The following is a 7,890-nucleotide window of genomic DNA, read 5'->3' as shown; positions in this document are numbered from 1 at the left end:
ATTATTATTGATATTTGAAAATGATAAGAAAACCGGGGGGGGGGGGAATACAGAAGGAAAATAAGGAAGAGAGGGAGAAGATACCAGGAAAGAAAGCATCAATGAAGACGTGGAACGCAAGTACAGCAGGATATTTTTGAGGTTTAACAGGGGGCAGGAGGGGCCTTATAGAGCTGGGCTTTTGGCAAAACTGATGGAACGAACCTTCTGATTCCCCGCCAGATGAAATGGCTGCCCCCAGGTGACAGACCCGATGGAATAAGCTGATATTAGTGAAAAGAACATGCCTTCTATCAGAGAAAATTGCCTTCAAAATGTGTATATTGAGGGAAAGATGCCCTAAAAGTGCAGATGAATTTTCATGACTTTATTTCATTTTCGGGGGGGGGGGAAGACCACAAGCTTATTTGTATTAATTTATTAGATTTATATACCACCCTTCATCATAAGATCTCAGTGCAGTTCACAGAATAAAATACAGGATAAAAACAGGTAAATAAGTAAAACAAACCGGGAAAACAACAACTCCGCCCTTGCCACAGACACATTCAAAAGGCTGTAGAATATTAATCGGCCCAAGGCCTGGTTGAAGAAAAACATTTTCGCTTCATGCAGGAAGGTGGCGAGCGGAACTCGTATATGGGTTTTTTTGCTGGAGAAAAGTGTTGCAAAGTTGAAAGAAGGGAACTTTTCGATATTGCAGCTGTATTTCTGTCCAGGTCTTCCTTAGGGAAATGCAAAACCGGAACTGAATTTTGTATTCCATGCAAACTCCCTCCCCCTACTGCCTCCCTACTCCACCTCATTCTTGGCTCAGCAGGACACAGAGGAGGGTGGCCAAAGCACAAAAAGTTGGGAAAATAGGTGTACTTCTTCTGGTATGTCTTTAAGTTCTTTTTCAGGCACTGCACAAACTTTTGGTCGCATTCACAGGTCAGGCGCTCACACTGGATTGAAGTACCCGGAATCATTGCCCAATACCAGGGTTCGTTTCCTGACAACACAACAAGATAGTATTTTGGGCTAAGGAAGAAATTCTGTAACTAAGGCGATGGCTGGGGGCAGGAGATAGAGAGGGAGTCTGTAACTCACAGTCTCTTAAGCCAGCCAGAAGTAGTAGTACTTATTATTATAATTTGTATCCTGCCCTATGCCCAAAGGTCTCAGAATGGTTCACAGCAAAAAACCACAATATGAAAAACAGAAAATACAAAACAAAGACAACCCAATAACCCCTGCTTCCACAACACATTTTGAAAGGGCATCGTATGTCAATCAGCCAAAGGTCTCGTTAAAGAGGAATGTTTTCACCTGACGCCTAAAGGTGTATAATGAAGGCACCAGGTGAACCTTCCTGGGGAGAGCATTCCACAAACGTGAGTTGTCTTTCTCCCCTCTGCCCCGATATGCAGGGGCGAACAAAGGCTAACCGACACCCAGGGCGGGGCAAACCACCGGCTGCACATGTGTTGCACCGCTACGTACGATGCATGTGTGGCGTCACTACGTAGGGCGCATGTGTGGCGGTGCTACGTACAGTGCATGCGTGCAACACCGCACATGCATTGTACATAGCAGTTTGCTGCTGGCGCCACTCAAGTGCCGTATGGACGGTGTCAGGATCCTCTGCTCGCAGCTGCTGTGGCGGAGGAGGGATCCCACTGCCGTCCGTATGGTGCTTGAGCACCGCCGCCGACAAACCGCTATGTACAGCACATGTCCGGTGTTGCTATGTACAGCGCATGCATGCGACACCGCGCATGTGTTGTACATAGCGGTTTGCCACTGGCACTGCTTGAGCACCATACGGGCAGTGGCAGGATCCTCTGCTCGCAGCAGCAGCCGCGAACGGAAGATCCTCCACATGCGGCTGTGGTGGGGCGATGGCTGCATCCACCGCTGCGCCCGGGGTTGGGTGGGGTGAGCACCCCACAGGGTGCAGTCTTGTCAACCCCCCCGACATGGCAGCCAGGGTGGACCGCCCCCCCCTTGCGATGCCACTGCTGATATGGAGCTGGTCCTCAATGGACCTGGTGGGCCTCCATTATCAATTGGTGGTCCTCTAGTGCAGTGTTCCCCAACCTTGGGCCTCCAGCTGTTTTTGGACTACAACTCCCATCATCCTTGACCACTGGTCTTGCTAGCGAGGGATGATGGGAGTTGTAGTCCAAAAACAGCTGGAGGCCCAAGGTTGGGGAACACTGCTCTAGTGGACTTATCTGGTGGTGAGGGTGGCAGCATCACCAGACAGCTGAGCCTAGGCACTCTCTTAATTTCCTACCGTGCCCCTGGCATAGCATTGCTCTGGGGAAGCTGGGTCACCTCTACCTATGTCCTTGTAGACCCTCTCAAAGAACATCAAGAGGTTAGTGAGGCAGGACTTTCAGAAGCCATGCTGGCTCTGCTTCGGCAAGACTTGTCCACTGATATGGTGGAATGCTCTGTCACAAGAGACTAGGGCCCTGTGGGACTTGACATCTTTCTGCAGGGCCTGCAAGACAGAGCTGTTCCACCAGGCCTTTGGTCAGGGCACAGCCTGACCCCCCCTCCTTTGGTAATTTCTTCACAGAACTCTAGCCCAATGGTTGCCATCAATTTGATTTGAAATGATTTTATAATGAATTGATTTTAGAATGCTGTATTATTTTACTGTTGTTAGCCGCTCTGAGCCCGGCTTCGGCTGGGGAAGGCGGGTTATAAATAATTTTATCATCATCATCATCATCATCACAATCTCAGGGCCCACCATACAGTGGGCAGAGGGTGTGTGTGTCCAGTTTGATTATCAAGGCCATTTCCCCCAAACCACAGCCACCTGATAGGCATAAGGGGGAGGGTGAATTCTGAGTTGGCTGTGCAGAATAGGAGACAGGTGCATGCGGCCGAAGCAAGAGGGTTTCACACCCACCATCGTCAGCTGATGATGAGGGGGCAGGGTTGTTTGGGGAGGTGAGAAAGAAGCACCTTGCCAGTCCTGTGCTTGGCGCTTCCCAAAGCAATGCCCCTTGCACTACAGTTCCCGGTAGCCAGCCGGTTGTTGCGATCTTGGGACTCACTGTGCAAGAGATATGGACAGCGGGGTGGAGCAGGTGGGCAAAACGTCCACCTGAAGGCATTGGTTTTGCTCTGCAAAGGTCAACTCACCACAGATGATGTTCCCTGACTTGTAGGTGTAAGAATAGGTGGCAAGTTTGGAGTCACATCCCTGCTCATCCACTCTCTTGTAGCAGCAGTCATGGTTACGACAGCACCTGAGGGCGGGGGGAATAAGAGCAAAGTGAAACAGTGTAAAATAAGGACAGGTGACCCTTTTCGTTTCCTGAGAGCCAGATTTCCTCATGGGAAACTTTCCAAGGGCCACATGCCAGTGGTGGGTGGGGCCAGAAGGAAAAGCAGCTGGGGCAAAGGATGCGACTCTTCTCCTTGTACAGAAAGGCTACCTTTCAGGTGTGCAAAAGATAACGGTTCCCACACTCCCATTCACATCCCTCCAGCCAGGCAAAAGAACTCAAGGAGGGCATGGACTTGGGGAGAGTCCTCAGGGCCAGAAAGAGGGGCTTGGAGGGCCACACTCCTGAAAGGAGAAGTGAATTGCAGGTAGGCAGGGCAGCAGGGATGCCCCCACGCGGCCCCATCCATAAAAGGTAAAGGTAAAGGGACCCCTGACCATTAGGTCCAGTTGTGACTGACTCTGGGGTTGCGGTGCTCATCTCGCTTTATTGGCCGAGGGAGCCGACGTACAGCTTCCGGGTCATGTGGCCAGCATAACTAAGCTGCTTCTGGCGAACCAGAGCAGCACACGGAAACGCCGTTTACCTTCCCACTGGAGCGGTACCTATTTATCTCCTTGCACTTTGACGTGCTTTCGAACTGCTAGGTTGACAGGAGCAGGGACCGAGCAACGGGAGCTCACCCCGTCGGCAAGTCCTAGGCTCTGTGGTTTAATCCACAGCGCCACCCGCGTAGTATCATACCACTTTAAAGAGTCATGGCTCCCCCCCCCCCAAAGCATCCTGTGAGGTATAGTTTGCTAAGGAGCTTGAGAATTGTTAGGCAGTCACTATCCCTTTAAAAAAAAACCACAACAATTCCCAAAGTTCCCTTGGAAGTGGGGTTGGTGGTTAAGCCACTCTGGGCCACAGCTTGGTGGAACAGCACATGTTCTGTATGTAAAAGGTTCCAGGTTCAAATCCTGACATCTCCAGGTAGGTCTGGCCTAGACTTCTGCCTGAAACCCTGGAGAGCCACAGAGGTTGGGTCAATGGACTGAGGGTCTGGCTCTGTAGGAAGCATATCCTGGTGTTCCCTAAAGGTTCATGTGGACTATTTATTAGCTTACCAGTCAGTTTGATCCTTTGGTATGCCTCTGCCTCCCCATCCACAATAACACCCATAGGCCATGTAATCTGGTATGGCATTTTTCCCAGTCATTTGTTTGATCATCTCAGCAAGTTGGATGAGACTGCCACCTACTTCAATTGCACCTTGAAAACAGTCAGAGGGGGGAAACCTCAAATCACTGGGGTATTTACAAAGCAAATATGGGACTCTCTGGTTTGGTAAAGGAGGCTGAAGGAGAAGAACTTTTAAAAATATAATGGAATCTGTTGGGAGGACCTATGTATATCTGTCTGTCTGTCTGTCTGTCTGTCTGTCTGTCTGTCTATCTATCTATCTATCTATCTATCTATCTATCTATCTATCTAATCTCCCAACTTAAAGTGTTGTCTTTCATAGTTGGACCTCAGACTACCTGAGAAGCTCAACATGTTAAGAGGTTCTAAGCTGGTTGCTCCAGCTCAAACCGCATGGCTCTCATCAGCCATTCCTGAGTTTCTATACCAAACAATTTAGGAACTTTCACCACTTTGCAAATAAGCCAAGTCTTACTGCCTGTGCAACCTTTCTGACTGCTACATGGAAAAACACATGAACCTAAGCATTGAAGAGTTTGTAAGTAAAACCATTTTTAACTTACCAAGTGTGCGATCTATTCCTCTGCTGTGGGAAGAAGGACATTTTGGAACTCACAAGGGCATCTTTTAAAGATCCAACAGCCTATATTTCCATGCTTTATTTGCTGCATATTTTGTGATTTTAAATCTCTGCTGGGGTTCCCTCATCAAACCTGGATCTTGGCACCCAATTTTTTATACCTTTATTATCCTTGCCACCAACACTACAATGCCCATCATCCCTGATCATTGGCTTAAACTGTCTGGGAATGATGGGAGTTGTAGTCCAGCAACACCTGAGGACACCAGGCGGAAGAACATTGGCGTGGACAACAGGGTGTTAGATGGAACATGGACAGCTTCAAGTGCATCCCTAGCTCAGGGGCAGAACACCTGCTTTGCCTGTAGAACATCCCAGCTTCAGCCTCCAGGTAGGTTTGGGGCATACCATTATCTGAAACCCGGGCGGGGGGAGGGGAGCACTTTGCAAGTCCAACTCAACAGCGTAAGGACAGCTTCTTAAGTTTCTCTATCTGTGTGCTTGCCATTGATCTGAGTGGAGTGATGTAAGGGAGAGACTAAAATTTAAGTACGTGGATTCCCCCCCCCCCCCCGCACATACTCACCACATGTCAGTAGCAAAGCCACCACTGCAGACAGAGTCGTATTTGCCATGTGTGGCCCTGAAAAAGAAATTTAAACCTCTCGATCTGATGTTCCTTTTACAGGAGCAGTGATGAACAAACAAAACAAAGGCAGCAAAGTCATTCCCAAATAGCAGGTGTTACTTGTACAGTACAGTGGTACCTTGGGTTAAGAATTTAGTTCGTTCTGGAGGTCCATTCTTAACCTGAAACTTTTCTTAACCTGAAGCACCACTTTAGCTCATGGGGCCTCCCACTGCTGCTGCACTGCTTCTGCGTGATTTCTGTTCTCATCCTGAAGCAAAGTTCTTAACCTGAGGTACTATTTCTGGGTTAGCGGAGTCTGTAACCTGAAGCGTCTGTAACCTGAAGCATCTGTAACCCGAGGTACCACTGTATGAGTAAGTAACACCAGCAACAATTGGCTTCTTGATAGAAGAAGCCACGATGTGGCAGCGTCTCCTGCTCACTAGGGCAACTTCACAATCTGGAGCTGTGTCTGTTCTCTCTCTCTCTCTCTCTCTCTCTGCCTCTTTCCCTCTTTCCCCCCACTCTCTCTACTTACTTTTTCTGCGTATGGCAGGGAGAATTTCAGAGGCTGCAGATAACTTCTGCTTGGTGATCAAGGGTGAATATACATATATATACACACACACACTCCGCCCCATTAGGGACTGTTAACTCCGCCCCGTTAGGGATTGTTATACAGAAGTTATTCTTGTTAGGGCTTCCCTGTAAATAGTTTTCAGATTCTCTTTCATAATTTCTATGTAATTGCCCATATGCTTCTTTTTAAACTGTAATAACTCACATTTCCTCCCATGCAGTTTTCTTAAGAAGAAGAAGAAAAAAGGTACTCTGCTGGCCAGACATTTTGCTATCATCACAGTTGAGCACAGCTTTAAAAGTGATGGCCGACAACGTAGATGGATTGAGCAATTTCATGAAGGGAGGATAAGGCTATGGATAGCCACTAGCCAGAATGGCTCGAGTTGACTCCACAGTTCTGAATACCAGTTGCGGGGAACTACAGGAAGGGAGAGGACTTTTGTGTGCTTGGGTCTTGCTTACAGGTTCCCTACAAGTTCGCTACTGTGAGATCAGGTTGCTGAACTTCATTAACGTGTGACCCTGAAATTTTGGATCCCCTCCAAACCGATGCCAAAGTGTTGTGCTAGTTTTGCACCACAAACCCCACATTTCGTGTCGCCCTCCCAAACTGAGTAATTGACACTCAAACTGGGGGCCATAAGTATACCCCAAACCCCAACCTTGTCCGATGACGTTTGGTGATTATGAACCTAGTCAACTGTCTTCTACAAATGTCCTGCAAGTGCAAAGCTATGAAGGTAACTTACCTGCATGAAGATGCAGTGCTTGCTACTGGACACATAGCCATACCAGGGTATGATACAGCAGGTGTCATATGATTACCTGTGTGTAATCATGTGACACAACTCTGCACAGCTCAAGGTTTATCAGCAGTACTTGGGCACTACCAAGATTCCAAGTCTGAGCGTTGATGACACAGGAAGATTGGTTAGCAGGGTTGATAGGGGTAAAACAACAACAAACCTCTGGTTATGTGAAACATACTCAATAAACACACAAGATGTAACTGGCTGCACTTTTGAACAAACAAGGTACACTATTCATTGTATCAAATTATAAAGTTCAATGAAAAAAGCAGAAGACCCAGTGGATCAGTTCATTCTATAGTCAGTTCATTCTATAGTCAGTTCATGCATAAGATCCATACATGTATAAGTGTCTATTCCACCTGTCTGTTTATAGAGTCCAATAATCCACATGAAGAGTTGTTACAGTTCCACAGAATCCTTTCACAGAGTCTAAGACAAGGATTTCCGGAATATTAGCCTTGTTTCGCCATCCTAGACTTCCTCAGTAGTACAGGCTCTAAGTAATGCAAATAAATACAATATCATAATCTCACACATTTTTCCAGTGAAAATAATATACAAAAACCATAAACAACTGTACATACCATATGTAATGTTACAGGATAGTGGATCTTATAGCATAGTAGTGGTTACAGTAAGCAACATCTGTTACAAAGCAGGATTACTATCTTGTAAAATTACATATGGTATGCACTTATTTATGGTTTATTATTTTCACTGGAAAAATGTGTTTATTGGGTTGATAGGGGTGGCAAGGGAGAAAAATTTGGGCAGATACTTCTGTATAATGCTGTTTGAAATTCAGACACCAGAAAAATCTATCCAGTGTGCAGCGTGCTGTCTGAATAACACGACACAGAGAAGACAAAA

General features: G+C 47.0%; 1 long non-coding RNA gene across 1 annotated transcript; it reads right to left on the bottom strand.

Moving 5' to 3' along the window:
* Positions 1-4,413: 4,413 nt before the first annotated feature.
* Positions 4,414-7,224, bottom strand: LOC308592499. Its single transcript, XR_014010528.1, has 3 exons — positions 6,165-7,224; positions 5,582-5,638; positions 4,414-4,484 (listed from the first exon to the last, which is right to left on the bottom strand). It is a non-coding gene; the product is annotated as an uncharacterized lncRNA (long non-coding RNA).
* Positions 7,225-7,890: the final 666 nt, after the last annotated feature.

Source organism: Podarcis bocagei, assembly GCF_964188305.1.
Source record: "Podarcis bocagei genome assembly, chromosome: 7".
NCBI classification, from domain to species: domain Eukaryota; kingdom Metazoa; phylum Chordata; class Lepidosauria; order Squamata; family Lacertidae; genus Podarcis; species Podarcis bocagei.
Note: the sequence above shows the minus strand (reverse complement) of the source record. Positions and strands in the feature narration are given on the sequence as shown.